This window comes from Callospermophilus lateralis, chromosome 11 (genome assembly GCF_048772815.1).
Source record: "Callospermophilus lateralis isolate mCalLat2 chromosome 11, mCalLat2.hap1, whole genome shotgun sequence".
NCBI lineage: Eukaryota > Metazoa > Chordata > Mammalia > Rodentia > Sciuridae > Callospermophilus > Callospermophilus lateralis.
In genome coordinates this window covers 48,918,067-48,933,063 of record NC_135315.1, presented here as the reverse complement: position 1 = coordinate 48,933,063, position 14,997 = coordinate 48,918,067, and the positions used below count along the sequence as shown (strand labels likewise).

The 14,997-nt window shown below is 43.6% G+C and overlaps 1 pseudogene; it reads right to left on the bottom strand.

Moving 5' to 3' along the window:
- Positions 1 to 904: 904 nt before the first annotated feature.
- On the bottom strand, positions 905 to 2,972 carry LOC143410522 (kelch-like protein 5; annotated as a pseudogene).
- Between the last annotated feature and the right edge of the window lie 12,025 nt (positions 2,973 to 14,997).

The following is a 14,997-nucleotide window of genomic DNA, read 5'->3' as shown; positions in this document are numbered from 1 at the left end:
AGGTCTTGCTTAGTTGGCATCAAACTTTCGATCCTCCTGCATCAGCCTCCTGAGCTGCTAGATTACAGATGTGCACCACTGTACCCAGCTGTGTTTATTTTTTGAGATATGATCCTGACAGGTCATCCACTCCTTTTGTACTTGATCCTTCAACCTCAGCCACATAGTTGGCATAATGGCATGCACTACAACCCAGCTGTACATATCTTTAATAAACTATTTTTTTGGGAAAAAATAGTGATTGTGATTAAATAAAAATTATTAGAAGTAAAAACCGGGCACAGTGGTGCATGCCTCTAATCCCAGCAGCATGGGAGGCTGAGATGGGAGGATCACAAGTTTAAAGCTACCCTCAGCCTTGGTGAGGCACTAAGCTACTCAGTGAGACCCTGTGTCTAAATAAAATATAACATAGATCTGGGAATGTGGACCGGTGGTTCAGTGCCCCTGAGTTCAATCCCTGGTACCCTCCCCCCTCAAAAAAAATTACTGCAATCCATGTATGATGAACTTACAAAATAACATTTTAGAAGTTTTTATGATGTTTGCACTGTAATAAAATCAATCTGAATAATGTAAGTAATATGTTCTTAATCATGAATAAATGAAATTTCCGGTTAACTCTGGATTGTTTTGGAGTAGTTACCTTGTCCTCATATTTCATATCAGGACATATGTTCACCTGTTGTAGTTTTGATCTAGGAAATGAAAGTATTTAATCCTGGTCCATCCACTTCTTGCTCTCTCCTTTTTTAACATCATCACCTTGAAATGAGGCACTCTGTACTCAGGAATATGATATTGCACATTTACTAACAGTATCATAGTATAATATAGTTGATAGTATAATGTAGCAAATTAATAAAGGAAGAGGATATTGTCATTTAGAAAACAAAGCACCAAATTATAATTTTACTGTCACAACACAAGCTCCAGCTCTTCCTAGGCACAGTGGAGCAACGTGGGCCCACTCATTTGTCTGGGGACCATAAGCCTCCACGGTGTTAAGGTAGGTCTGTTGTTCGTATCCCCCCACTGGCATATAATTTATGGCCCAGTAAACACACCCCCACTGCATCTCTGCTGTGCTCACAGCTGCCACCATAGTCTGCAAGTCTGTGTTGGGATCATATCTGTCCACACAGTTGGAGAGTCTGGAAGTCAAGTTAGATGCAGGGGCATAGTGTCCTCCAATAGCATACAGCCGTCCATTCCAGGTTGTCGCTCCTACGCCACCTCTCCTTTTTGACATTTGTGAACACTGTGTCCATTTATTCATATGAGGATCAAAGCATTCTCTTGGTTTGAGACTTACATCACGACCGCCAACTGTATGAAGTTAGTACTGCCACACCTACTGTGCTTCTTGGGGTGGACATAGTGGCAATGAAGTTTCACTGACAAGCCTGGGGGTCCCATCATTCTACTGTGTTCAGATAGCTCCAGCGATCGTGCCCACCTACTGCGTACATGGGACCTTCCAACACGGCCACACTAACGCCATGTCTACGTGTGGACATTGGAGGCATCATTCTCCAACGTTTTGTTTTGGGGTTGTAGTGTTGTGGCGAGATTGCAATAAATCAAGGAGTCGATCTTAAAACTGGAAACAGAACCTTTATTCACCAGTTGGCATTCGGTCCATTTCCATCAGCCGGTGGACCAAGGGGCAGGCTACAAGTCGACACCCTTTGACCCCTTCCTGGGTTTCAGTACACCTTTTATAATCCCAAACCACATTAATCATAAGTGGCTGTTGCTATGATTCAAAATCATAAACAAAATTCATTAGCTTGAAAAAAAAATTCATGAGATCTAAAATCATAGGCAGAAGGGAGAGTGGGTCAAAACGTCCCTAATTGAGTACAAGTTAAAGAATGGTCACTAACATCTAGACATCAATCTCCGACAGGATACATTGTCCAAGAAAAATAGGAACCAAAAAGAGAACAATTTTACATTGCAGAAGAATTGCCATTTCGTGTGGCCAAACATGCTATGCTAAGCAACTGCTGATGGGTCCAGAGGCGGAGCTTTCCCATGGGAGAAGTGGTTTTCACATGATGTGGAGTCTCAGGGCAAAATGGAGTCTTTTTGGTCATTGCTCATATAGCCTGGGCCATAAGAGTAGCATTCTAGAGTATTCAAATTCTTCAGTTCTGGGCTGGGGATGTGGCTCAAGCGGTAGCGCGCTCTCTTGGCATGCGTGCGGCCCGGGTTCGATCCTTACCACACATACAAACAAAGATGTTGTGTCCGCCGAAAACTAAAAATATAAACAAATAATAAAAAAAATTCTTCAGTTCCTCTCTCCCTCCAACCATGTACAGTTTGTCATTTAACACTGCAACATGAGCTGTAGCCTCCTCCCATTCATATTTGCCATGGGAGTCCATATTTGCACATATTTGTAGGTGGATCATATTTTTATTTTTTCTTTTTGCTACTGGGGCTTGAACTCAGGTGTGCTCAAAAACTGAGCCACATTCCCAGCCTTTTTATTTATTTATTTATTTTATTAAGAGACAAATTCTCACTGAGTTACTTCGGGCCTTGCTAAGTTGCTGAGGCTGGCTTAGAACCCACGATCCTCCTGCCTCAGCCTCCTGGGCTGCTGGATTTACAGATGTGCCACTATGCCCACCTCAGATCATATTTTTCAATGCTTGTTGGTCCTTTTGTCGAATCCATTCCTCCAACTGCAAATAATGTACCAACGGTTGATTTCCTAGGTTTTGTCCGAGGACTTTGTAACATGGGTTGTCTCTCTGGTAATAAATGATACTACATTGCTTCCGTAATGAGTTTCTGACATTTTATATCATCCCAAAAAATGTGCATTAATTTTCCATGTTTGCCAGGAAGGTTCTGGAGGTCTTAATCTACAGAAGGTCAGCTCCATTCCTTGGGGTTCAAGGTGAGGCTAAACATTATGGTGGAAGAGTGTGGCAGAGGGAAGCAACTCACATCATGATCAGAGAGTGGAAAGCCAAGCCTTTTTTATTTTTTTATTTTGAGACAGGGTCTCCCTAAGCTTCTGAGGCTGGCCTTGATCTTGTGATCCTCATGCTTCAACTGGGATTACAGGTGTGTGTCATTGTGCCCAGCTAAACAGCAATACTTCACCCAAGCCCTAGAGACCTAGAAAGAGGAGTCAGCCAGGCACTGGAAAATCCAGAGAGCAGAAGGTTGCCAGGCGACTAGGTCTGTGGGAGGGATTCAGAACTGTTCCCTGGAACAGCATGGTTTGCTCCTCCTGTCCACCTGCTGCCAGCTTTTGGGGTAAAAGTAGGAAAGGGCAGATTAGGCCAGAATTGGGGCTTTGGCAGGTCAGTCAAGGGAGGAAGAGAGCCTTGGAGAAGTTAAGGGTGACGGTAATGAGGAGGAAGAAGGCATGAGTAGGTGATAGTTCGTGAACATGGGGTGGGCTTGGGAGGCTGGAGGTCCCCTGAGGACTGAAGAGAGAGGCCAGCAAGAGGCTTATAGGTGGGGACAGGACGAGGGAAGTTGTGGTCCAAGAGGGGATGCTTAAGGTGTGATTCCAAAAGTGGCACTGATGTTGGTGATGACATGGGAGTGATGGCTGGGAGGAGAGAGAGCTTGTTGTAGGAGAATTGGAGGAGCCAGGGGCCCATGTGATGTAGGGACCATCCATATGGTTGGTGATGCCACTAGAGGATAGAAGAAGGAAAGAGGTCAGAGGCATCCGAGTCTTGGGTGAATGAGAGGATGATCAGGGGTCCATTGAAGTCATGGGCAAGGAGACTGGGGAGAGGAGGGGGGAGGGGGAGGGGAGGGGGAAAAGAGGGGGAGGAGGAGGAGTGCATGGCTGAGTTTGTTGGCATGAAATTCATAAGAACTGGAGTTTTAAGAGACAAGGAAGGAAAATGGTTTGGAAGTGGCAATAGGGAGCAAGAGAGACATTGACCTTGCTCCAAGGTTCTGAGAAAAGAGGGGTAATGTGTTGCTCCTGTGGATGGAATTTTCTTAATCTCATTATCAGAGGGCTCATTGCAAGTGTCTCCCCCCTGCCCCCTTCCCTGGTTGTCCTCTGGTCCTTGTCTCCTGGTTCAAGCCAGGGAGCACGCTGAACATGACCAGCAACGGCTTCCTCATATCCCTGAAAGACACTGGAGCCCCATAGAAGGATACCTCTATATACAGAGTACCTAGGTGCCTTGTACTTGAGAGGGTGTTCCCTGTACAAGCAACCCCCTCCGCACAATCCCAAAGAAAATGTGTGGGGTTGTGTTGTTTGTTTGTTTTTGGTACCAGGGATTGAACTCAGGGGCACTCAATTACTGAGTCACTTCCCCAGCTCTATTTTGTATTTTATTTAGAGACAGGGTCTCACGGAGTTGCTTAGTGCCTCACCTTTGCTGAGGCTGGCTTTGAACTCACAATCCTCCTGTCTCAGCCTCCCAAGCTGCTAGGATTACAGGTGTGCGCCGCTGCGCCCAGCTGGGGTTGTGTTTTCCAAAGGAATAAGGATCCCGCTATTGTACTGTGTATGTCACAGTCACAGAAATACCTTTGCTGAAATTGAGAAGCTAGATTCATTCACTCATGCAGAACTCCTGTTCTGTCAAGGCCTGCTCTAGTCAAGCATGGCTTGGGCCAGACTCTAGGGAGACAAAAAGGGTTCAGATACCTACCTTTCTCTTAAAGGACTTGCTGATCAGGACAGAATACCAGAAATCCTAATGAGGAGCAGTGGGTACTATGATAGATAAGCCTTTAGCCAAAACTGGAGGCATCCCGGAGGAAGGTGACATCATGTAAGAAGGTGTGTGGGGTTGTGTTGTTTGTTTGTTTTTTGATACAAGGGATTTGCATGGAGGTCTGGGTTGTCTCCTGCAAAAATAATTCACCCTAAATAAGAAGCAGGTCAGGCATCAAGAAATCCACGGAGCTAGGTGTAGGGATGCACACCTACCATATGTATATTTTTGTTCTGTTTTATTGTTTTTAAAAATTATTAAAGCATATGTGCCACCACAATTTCTTTCCTTATATTATTACTACACAAGCAATATGATGCAGAAAAGTTAGTATGTAGAAATCAGACAGGGAAAATAGTACAGAAGAAAGAAGCCTGGAGTTCAGGGTCACATGAGGCAGTTACTTAGTCTCTCTGCCTTAGTTTCCTTACCTAAAAACTAAGTATAGTTACTATACCCAATTCACAGATGCATAGCACATGGTATGTACTGTTATTGTTTGATATTATTATTATTGGAAAGAAAAGAAAAAAGGGGGAAAATAAAGGAAAAATGTTCACTCAGTCCTATGAGCCTGAGATGAGTACTGTTACCCCTTTGGGATATATCCTGTCTTTCTTATGCTGTGGGCATATACTATAGAAATATGATCAGTTCCATACCTTGACATACAATATTGTCATAAGCTCTTATCCAAATTAATGGCTCAAGCATGCACACGATTTATTACAAGAAATCCAGGTGCTTGAGATCACCTTGAATTATCCAGAAACTTTGGGGGTTTACCCTATGCCTCGAATAGTTCATGACTGCTGTTTCTTCATCTGACCACATGGTGTCGCTATTGAAGCCTGGTTCAGACCGTCAGTCCCTGGGACTTGCTGGTGAATTATCCTTTTTGAAAACATGTCACGCTCAACTAGGAGGATCCTGGTCTTGAGATGTTAAGTTTGTGGTCCTCAGTGTTTAGCAGCTCTCTCTCTCTCTCTTTTTTTTGGCTGTCCTGGGGTGGAACCCAAGGTGCTCTACCACTGAGCTACATCCCCAGTTCTTTTTCAAATTTTATTTTGAGACAGGGTCTCAATGAATTGCCCAGGCCAGCCTTGAATTTGAGATCCTTCTTTGTCATTGGGATTACAGGAATGTGCCACCACACCTGGCCTCTCCTCACTTACATGTGAGAAGGCAAGCCTCAGGATGGGGGATGTGGTGGTACAAGATGCCCTCCTGTCAGTTTTGCCTACCGGTATTCATGCCCTTGGGTAGCACAGTAAACCTGGATGGGTCTTTGTGACCAATAGAATACAGCAGAATGTAGAGCTAGAAGGCTTTGTCATGAAAGGTGTTGCAGTTTCTGCCTTGGTCCCTATGGGATGCTCCCAGTGGAGGAAGCCAGCCACCATATTGTAAGGACACTCAAGCGGTCCTGTGGAGGGCCCATGTGGAGAGGAGCCAGCAGCCAGCACCCACTTTCTAGCCATGTGAGTGTGCCACCTTGGAATTGGAGCCTCCAGCCTCAGTCAGCCTCAGTCAGCCCTCAATGAAAGGATGAGAGATCTTGAGCCATAGCCAAAGCACTCCCAGACTTCTGACCCACATAAAGTATAAGAGATGATGAACAACTCCTAGTGTTTAAATCTGTAATTCAGGGCAGGGTATGTTGGGGGTTGTACAGCAACCAAAATCCAACACTAAAGACTTCAGAGAAAAGACGGAGGCACTGGAGTCTTTGATGATGTCATGGTGCCAACTGCACTCACCAACCCTGATAGTGCCTACTTCTCTAATTCATTTTTTCTCTCTCTCTTAACCACTAAGCCACATTTCCAGCCCATTTTTCAATTTTTTTTTTTTTTTTAATTTTGAGATAGGATCTTGTTAAGTTGGTCAGGACATTGGTAAGTCACTGAACTTGTGATCCTTTTATTTCAGCCTCCTGAGCTGCTGGGATTATAGGTGTATGCCATTGCACCCAGCTCCCAGTCGTTTTTATTTTATTTTGAGAAAGGGTCTTTCTTTCTTTCTTTCTTTCTTTCTTTCTTTCTCTCTCTCTCTCTCTCTCTCTCTCTCTTTCTTTCTTTTCTTTTCTTTTTTTGTGGTGCTGGGGATTGAATCCAGGGCCTTGCACATTCGAGGCCAGCACTCTACCAACTGAGCTATATCCCCATCCCTTGAGAAAGGGTCTTTCTAAGTACCCAGGCTGACCTTGAAAACTTGGGATCTTCTTGCCTCAGCCTCCCAATTAGCTGGGATTATAGGTGTGTGCCACTGTGTCCAGCTTTTCAATTATTATTGTTATTATTATTATTTATTTTTAAATGGGGTAAAGCAATTTGCTTTGTTTTTTTTTTTTAAAGATAGAGAGAGAGAGGAGAGAGAGAGAATTTTAATATTTTATATTTTTAGTTTTCGGCGGACATGACATTGTTGTTTGTGTGTGGTGCTGAAGATCGAACCCGGGCCGCACGCATGCCAGGTGAGCGCGCTACTGCTTGAGCCACATCCCCAGTCCTATTGTTATTATTATTATTATTATACTGGGAATTGAACTCAGGGCCTTGTGCATATAAGGCAAGCACTCTACCAACAGAACTATTTCCCCAGCCCCCTCATTCTTTTTTAATGATTGCAGAATATCCTATTATTTGGATTGATTCATTCATTTAGAAATATTTACTGGACCAGAATTCAATTGTAGACATCAGGAATGAGTGGTCTCTGCAAATCAGGAAGCTCATATCTTGTTTTTTTTTTTTTTTTGTAGCTCCTGTTCATGGACATTCAAGTTATCACTTGTCTCTTGTACCATGGACAATGGTGCTGTGGTCCTCTGTACACCTATAAACATATACCTGAAACATGGTTCCTGGAAGTGGTATTGTTAGGCCAAAGTGTTTGTGTGCCTTTAGGATATTTCTTTGCCTTTAGAATCTTGATTTTTTTTTTCTTTTTCCTTTTTTTCTGCCCTGCTGGGGGTTGAACTCAGGACCTCTAGCATACTAAGCATGTGCTCTACCATTGAGTTATGGCTGTGTACTCCAGCTATAGCATCTTGACAGGTGGTACCCCTTCCCCCACTCACGTGCTGATACTAAAGGGTGTGGTAAGGTGAAATTTTCTCTCTCAAGATGTGCTGGTCAACCCTGCTGCCAGATCTGCCAGTGTTCAGAAGCTATTTTTAGTCCAGTCTTGCTAGACTAGCAAGTCCTTAAAAATCGTCCTTCCCAGGATCTTTTGAAATCCTAAATTCTCTCCATAGCATCCCAGGCAGGTGGGTGGACAGCCTGAATGTGACTTCTCACAATGCCTTGCTTAGAGACCTGGCATCACCCATTATTTAGGCAAAGAGACCTCTGAGAGCAAAGGGAATCTTTGAGAGCAAATGACAGGGCCTGAATTCAAATCCTTATCTGTCTGTCACAACATTCTATGTCCATCTCATTATATTGCCATTCTAAGAACATCAGTAGAAGTGATTAGCACACTACTATCTATTGAAAACCATTCTACACCAGGGAGGAAAACTGCTTTACATATATTGAATCTTTCATTACCCTGCAAGGGTAGATATAATTGTAGGCCCATTTTAAAAATGAGGCATTTCGAGATGTGGCTCAGTGGCAGAGCACTTGCCTAAGGAAATAGAGGTTCTTGGAGAAGGTCAAGTCACTTGTCCTAAGGTCTTATCCAAGGTCAAAGAGCAAGAATGTGAAACCAAGCCTCCCTCAGAGCCCACATTCTTTCATATTCTTGTCCCAGACTGAGAAGCTCCAGGCCTTTCAATATCTATTCATTTAACAAGTTTCTTCCTTTCTTTTTTTAATTCTTCTGGTGCTGGGGATTGATTCCAGGGCCTTGCCCATGCCAGACAAGTGCTCTACCAGTAAGCTAACATCACCTAACAAATTTCCCCGGCCCCATCATTTATTTTTTAGTTGTAGTTGGACACAGTACCTTTATTTTATTTATTTATTTTTAGTGGTGCTGAGGATTGAACCCAGGGCCTCGCACATGCTAAGCAAGCGCTCCACCACTGAGCCACAACCCCAGCCCAACTTGAACCATTTAATTTTTTTTTTTAATTTGTAGGTGGATACAATACCTTTATTCAATTTATTTATATGTGGTGCTGAGGATTCAATCCAGTACCTCACATGTGCTAGGGGAGCGCTTTACTACTGAGCCACAACCCCAGGCTCCCTTGAACTATTTTTTATATTTATTTTTTAGTCTTTATTTTTTAATTTATGTGGTGCAGAGGATCGAACCCAGTTCCTTTCACATGCTAGGCAAGCGCTCTACCTCTGAGCCACAACCCCAGCCCATTGAACTTTTTAACAAAAATTTTTTTATGTGTGGTTGTAGACAAACACACAATACCTTTATTTTATTTGTTTTTTTATATGTGGTACTGAGGATTGAATCCAGTGCCTCACATATGTTAGGCAAGCGCTCTACCACTAAGCCACAACCCCAGCCCTCAACTTGAACCATTTTTAAGTGCAATTTAGTGGCATCAAGTGTATTCAAATTGTTGTGCAGCTGCCCTCATTGTCCATATCTAGAAATTCTTTATCTTCTGAAACTCCCCATCCCTGTTCACCCCCACCCCACTGTCCAGCCCCTGGTCACCTTTGTTCTACTTTCAATCTCTATGAATTCATCTAGTCTAACTAGATACCTCATCTGAGTGGCGTCAGACACGATTTGTCCTTTTGTAACTGGCTTATTTTACTTAACAGAATGTCTTTATGATTCATCCACTTTATAGCATATATCTGGAACTGACTTCGAACAATCAATTGAGATAAATACATATTTTTTTTATTTTTTACTTTTGGTACCAGAGATTGAACCCAGGGGTGCTTTACCACTGAGCTGCATCCCCAGCTCCCCCCCCCCTTTTTTTATATTTTATTTAGAGACAGGTTCTTGCTGAGTTGCTGAGGTTGGCTTTGAACTCATGATCCTCCTGCCTCAGCTTCATGAGCTGCTGGGATTACAGGTGTGCGCTACTATGTCCAGCTGAGATAAGTATCTTTGAACTAACCTGTAGCATATATTTGGTACCTATATTTTCTTCCTTTTTTTTTTTTTGAGATGGGGTCTCACTGTGTTGCTCAGGCTTGTCTTGAACTTCTGGGCTCAAGTGATCCTCCTGCCTTGGTGTCCTGGGTTCTGGGACTTACAGGCACATGCCCATTGTATTCTCCACTTTCCTTTTTAAGATTGAATAATATTCCATTGTATGTATACTGCAATTTCTTTATATATCAATCCATTGACTATTTATCCATTCACTTGAGTTGTTCCCACTTTTGGTTATTGTGAATAATGCTGAATAAGGGCATTTGCTCAATGGGCTGGAGATGCAGCTCTGTAGCCGAGCACTTGCCTATTGTGCATGAGGTCCTGGGGGTTCAGTTTCCAGTACTGGCAAATCTGTTCAAGTCCCTGCTTTCCATTTCTTTCTTTCTTTCTTTTTTTTTTTTAAAGAATATTTATTTATTTTTAGTTGTAGTTGAGCACAGTGCCTTTATTTTGTTTATTTATTTTTATGTGGTGCTGAGGATCGAACCCAGGGCCTCGTACCTGCTAGGGAGTGCTCTGCAGCTGAGCCACAACCCCAGTCCCCTGCTTTCCATGTTTCTGGGTATGTACCAAAAGTGCACATTTTCTTTTAAGAGAAGGTGACTTTGAACATATTATGACTTAATTTGCAAAAACTACAGTGTCAGACAGCCTGAGTCTTTCGAGGCTGCCCTTCGTGTTGAAGGACTTGTAGCCAGCATGAAGATCCTTCTCCTTCCCCTTTCCTCCTATGTCAGGGATTCCAGATCCCACATAAAGCTGCCTTTTCCAGGCTATATTTTTCTTTTTCTTTTTCTTTTTTTTTTTTTAAAGTGGGAGAGAGAGAGAGAGAGAGAGAGAGAGAGAGAGAGAGAGAGAGAGAATTTTTTTAATATTTATTTTTTAGTTCTCGGTGGACACAACATCTTTGTCTGTATGTGGTGCTGAGGATCGAACCCAGGCCGCACGCATGCCAGGCGAGCGCACTACCGCTTGAGCCACATCCCCAGCCCCTATATTTTTCTTTAAAAGTAGTTTTCGCTTTACCAGCATGACTACCAGTGTAACTTCAGTGACTCTGGAGGCTGAGGCAAGAGGATTGCAAGTTCAAGACCAGCCTCAGCAACTTAGCAAGGCCCTAAGAAACTTAGCAAGACCCTATCTTGAAATAAAAAATCAAAAGGGCTGTGGATGCGGCTCAGTGGTTAAACTTCCCTGGGTTCAATCTCTGGTATGTCCCCCCAAACAAAACAGTATTCCCTGTCAGTCTCCATGTGGACATTTTTCTTTCTTTTCTTTTTCTTTTTTTAAAGAGAGAGTGAGAGAGAGGGAGAGAGAGAGAGAGAGAGAGAGAGAGAGAATTTTTAAAAAATATTTATTTTTTAGTTTTCAGCGGACACAACATCTTTGTTTGTATGTGGTGCTGAGGATCAAACCCGGGCTGCACGCATGCCAGGTGAGCGCGCTACCGCTTGAGCCACATCCCCAGCCCCGGACATTTTTCTGTTCTCTGAAAAGCAGGCCTTTATTGGCTTTATCTCCCATGTGTTAGGTGTGAAGGTGGCAGGAGCCATTTTCTCTTGCCTAGTGGTTTCTGGAGACATCCATGGGCTTTCCTTGCTGGCCCCTCATTCCTCAGGAAACCTCAGACACACACACAAACTGGAAGTTACCTGGACTTTCTGGGTCCATCCAATCCCTCCACCAACATGACCACCAGGGTTTGACTGAGGAAGCTGAGACCTGGGAGGGAAAGCATCCTGTTGGAACCCAGATGTCCCTCCATGTCCACGGCTCTGTGCCACCTCATGTGGGACTCCTGCTCCTGGGGGTGCTCTTTAGCTTGATTTCCAAGATGCCTCTGTGGCAAAGCCTCTTTATCAAGGAACCCTTTGGGGCTGGAGGCTGTGGCACACATCTGTAATCCCAGGAACTCAGGAGACTGAGGCAGGAGGATCACAAGTAGGAGGTTGGCCTCAGCAATTTATCGAAGCCCCAAACAACTTAGTGAGACCCTGTCTGAAAAATAAAAAAATAAAAAAGACTGGGGATGTGGCTCAGTGGTAAAGTACTGATGGGTCAATCCCCAGTACAAAGGTTAAAAAAAAAAAAAAAAGGAACCCTCTGGGGGTCAACTAAGTGGAGGAGTCCAGGGCAATGGTCATGTTCCAAGGCTTCCTTTCTGGCCAATACCTACCTCCCCGATTTGACCAACTCCTGGGCGTTCTGTTCTCTGAGGATAGAACTGACTCTGAAAGCCATGGTAGGGTCTGTACTGGTCTGCACCCTGGAAAGGGGGAGGATGTGGCAGCTACCTCTGGGGTGGAGGCAGCTCTATTTTGTCCCAGCTCATTAGCTGGGACACTGTTGTGTGATTTGCATGTGAGAGTGTGAGTGTGGGTGTGTGTGTTTGTGTGCCGGGGTACACTCATAGTCATGGATGTAGCTCTGCCTGTTTCTCCTGGACTAGGAAGGCAGGGGCCAAGAGTCTTATCTGTAAGTGCGGGGAAAATCCCCATTGTACTTAATTAGCACATGGCACTTCCTCAATATCAGGCAGAGTTCCAGGCACTTTTTGAACATTATCTTATTTAAGCCACAACTACTATTGCTATCTCATTTTATAGATGAGAAAACCATGGCACAGAGAGATAAATTGATTGACCTGAGTTTTTATGGCCAGTGTGTAACTCTGAAGTTCAGGATCTTAGCCAGGATGCTGGACTGCTTGCATGCGCTCTTTTTGGAGGCTCTGAGTTTGACCGCCTCTCACAGGACTGGGGATATAGCTCAGTTGGTAGAGTGCTTGCCTTGAATGCATAAGGCCCTGGGTTCAATCCCCAGCATTATATATATAAATGGATATAGCTCAGTGGGACACTTCCTACCATGCATGAGGCCCCCTAGCAGTGTAAAACAAAGACAAAAACAAGTTGGGTGCATGCCTGTAATCCCAGATGCTCAGAAATTGCAGGTTCAAAGCCAGCCTCAGCAAAAAAGCGAGATGCTAACTCAGTGAGACCCTGTCTACTCAGTGAGACCCTGTCTCTAAATAGAATACAAATAGGCCTGGGGATGTTGCTCAGAAATTGCAGGTTCAAAGCCAGCCTCAGCAAAAAAGCGAGATGCTAACTCAGTGAGACCCTGTCTACTCAGTGAGACCCTGTCTCTAAATAGAATACAAATAGGCCTGGGGATGTTGCTCAGTGGTCGAGTGTCCCTGAGTTCAATCCCCAGTACTAAAAAGACAAAAACAAAAGGACTTACTATGTGTCAGGCTGTAGTAATGTCCCATGCATTTATTTTAGTTCATCCTCACAGTTAATCCCTGAAGCTCATATTAATTATTCTCTATCACACATGAGAACCCTGAGGCTCAAGAGAGGTTAGGAATATGCCCATAGCTCGCAACAAGGAAGTTACAAAATTGGAATTTGAACTCACCCTATAAAGCTCACACTCTTGCCAGACCAGTTTTCAGTTTGTTTGCTTTAATTTTTTTTTTTTTTCTTTTTGTGTTGGGAAATGAACCCAAACCCTTGACCATGCTAAGCACATGACCTACTACTGAGCTACAATCCTACCCCCTGCTGTGACTTTTTTTTTTTTTTTTTAAATATATGTTGCCCAGGCTGGAGTGTCCTGGCTATTCATTCACAGGTGTGATTCCATTAGAATCAACACATGCAACCTGGTTGATAGTCCCCTGCTCCTGGGAGGTTACCATATTGGTGCTGAACTAGTATAGGCACCTGATCAGTATAGTGCACTGTAGCCTCCCGGTAGCTGGGATTATAGGCATGCACCACCACACTCAGCCTGCTTTCTAACCTTTTTTTTTTTTTTTTTTTTTTTTTTTAGACAGAGTGAGAAAGAGGGAGAGAGAGAGAGAATTTCAATATTTATTTTTAGTATTTGGCGGACACAACATTTTTGTCTGTATGTGGTGCTGAGGATCGAACCCGGGCCGCACGCGTGCCAGGCGAGCGCACTACCGCTTGAGCCACATCCCCAGGCCCGCTTTCTAACCTTTTTTAAAAATCGAAGTGAAATTCACATAACAAAAATTGTAAACATTTCAGCCAGGGATGGTGTCATGGGTCTATAGTCCCAACTCCTCAGGGGAACCTGAAGCAGGAGGGTTACTTGAGCCCAGGAGTTCAGGGCTAGCCTGGGCAACATAGCCAGGCCCTCCCTGTCTCTTAAAACAATTGTAATTTTTTTTTTTTTTTTTTTTTTTGGTGCTGGGGATTGAACCCAGGGCCTTGTGGGTTTAAGGCAAGCACTCTACCAACTGAGCTATATCCCCAGCCCTGAAAAAAGTATAAATATTTAAAAAAAATTTTTTTTTAGTTGTAGGTGGACACAATATCTGTATTTTTTTAAATTCATTTTTATATGGTGCTGAGGATTGAACCCAGTGCCTCACGAATGCGAGGCAAGCTACCTACCACTGAGCTACAGCCCCAGCCCTAATTGTAAATATTTTTAAAAACATACACTTCTGTGGCATTTAGTAATTCTCAATGACATGCCTCTGCCACCTCTATATAGTTCCAAAATAATTTCATTGTCCTCAAAGGAGACCTTATATCCATTATGTATCCTTCCCTCCTCTCAGCCCTTGGCAACCATAATTTGCTTTCTGTTTCTGTGGGCTTACCTACTTTGGATATTTCAAATAAATGTAATCATAAAATATGTGACCTTTCACATTTGGCTTCTTTCACTTAGTTTGTTTTTGAGGTTCATCTACAATATATCATGAATTGATACTTCATTTTTTTTTTTTTTGTGGTACTGGGGATTGAACCCAGGGATGCTGTTCCATGACCTACATCCCTAGCCCCCTTTAATTTTGCTAAGTTGGGTTTTGCTAAGTTGCCCAGGCAGGCCTCAGTCTTGTGATCCTCCTGCCTCAGCCTCCTGAGTTGCTGGCATGATAGGTGGGCACCACCATGCCTGGCTTTATTTCTACCTTATGACTATTGTGCATAGTGCTCCTGTGAACCAGGGTATAGAGAGGTATTAGAGTTTTGCTTTCTGTTCTACTGGGTACACATCCAGTGATGAGATTGCTTAATCAGATGGTAGTTTGGTGTTGAACTTTCGAGGACTACCATGCTATCTCCTCCTGTGGCTACATCCTTTCACATCCCCACCAGCAACATCTGAGGCTTCCAATTTCTCCACATTCTCAGCAACA